Genomic DNA, 1631 nt, shown 5'->3' on the forward strand with positions numbered 1-1631 from the left:
ATCTCTGAAACCTTTCTGAAAGGTTTTTGAAATTTCTATGCTGTGTGCCCTTATAGAAATATCGGGAGCGGTGCACTTGGACACGGTGCATTTGGACACAACCAATCATAGCACCGTGTGATTAGAGACATTTGTAGGGTCCCTTGGAACAGCGACTTGTGATTGGACTGTGTCCAATTGCCCCGTGTCCAACTGATATATACCCGAAATATCATACTAAGAATCATTGACAATTACTTATTATCCAGTATTTTTAATACTGAAAATAAGTAATTATCAATGATTCTTAGTATGATATTTCTATAAGGGTAAAAGCTGTACACTGAGAGAAAAATGTACGATATTTAGAACTATAATAGCATAGTAAAAATATTATATTTAGGAATATAATTTATACAGTAAATGTTACCATAATATTTGTAATATTTACAATATAAGTATAGTATAACTAACCCGTGTAAAATTTTTACCAAGAATTATAATTATTTGAAATAAAAAATATGGTAAGGTAGCAAAAATTGAATGGTAAGAGAAATTAACTATTTTATATAGTCAATACAATTGGAATATTTGGCAAATATAGATAGCGATTGGCGATTGATGATTGACGATTGAAGATTAGATTTTGACGAATCAACGAGCTTCAACTTTGGCTTGCTTTGTTCCAAATGGTCAAGTTCCAATCTTTAATTGTCAATCATCAATCGCCAATCGCTAGTGTGATACGGGCTTAAAGACCAAATCACACTAACGATTGGCGATAGATAATTGACGATTGAAGATTGGAACTTGACCATTTGGAACAAAGCAAGCCGAAGTTGAAGCTCGTTGATTCTCGTCAAAATCTAATCTTCAATCGTCAATCGTCAATTGCTAGTGTAATTTGGCCTTTACGAAAGTATGTGTAGCCAGCTTAATGGCATGTGGCTTGGTTTACATCGTGCACTTGATATGCGTAATATATAGTAACTTTCTATTAAATATTCTTATGGCTCCTACACATAGGAAGCGGTAATGCTTGCTGCGAGGCGAAAATCCGCGCGCCAGCCAATCAATATGTTGCTTTTCCGTAAGAGCTAGAAGATTATTACGGAAAGGAGCACATTGATTGTCTGTCGCGCAATTTTCCGTCGCGTGGTAAGCATTACCGCGTCCTGTGTGCAGGAGTCATTAATATTGACAATGCATATCAACGATGACGCATTCAATCGATACAATAAGTTTTCTTGATTAGTATTATACCAGCTTAATATACCGTTATTTATATACATCGTCAATATTAAGATTATCTAATAGAAAGTTACTATTTAATACGCGTATCAAGTGTACGATGTAAACCAAGCCAATATCCCCCTTTTAGAACAAACTACCAGAAATAAATGGTGAAAGGGCTAATGGCCTGGTTTACATTGGTTGCTTTCCAACAAGAGACACAAGTCGACAAACAATATTCTATCTTTGTTCCATATTTAGTGAATAACAAAGATAGGATGATACTTGTGTCGACTTGTGTCTCTTGTTGGAAAGCAACCATCGTGCACTTGATACGCATACTAAATAGTAACTTTTTAGTTTCGCCGCCGGCATGTTAAGACGTGTTTGAACGTGTTCAGACCGGTGATTTTTGGAAG

The sequence above is a fragment of the Odontomachus brunneus genome, unplaced genomic scaffold (genome assembly GCF_010583005.1).
Source record: "Odontomachus brunneus isolate Ranch 3 - 2012 unplaced genomic scaffold, Obru_v1 Obru_scaffold_056, whole genome shotgun sequence".
In the NCBI taxonomy this organism is placed as follows: Eukaryota; Metazoa; Arthropoda; class Insecta; order Hymenoptera; family Formicidae; genus Odontomachus; species Odontomachus brunneus.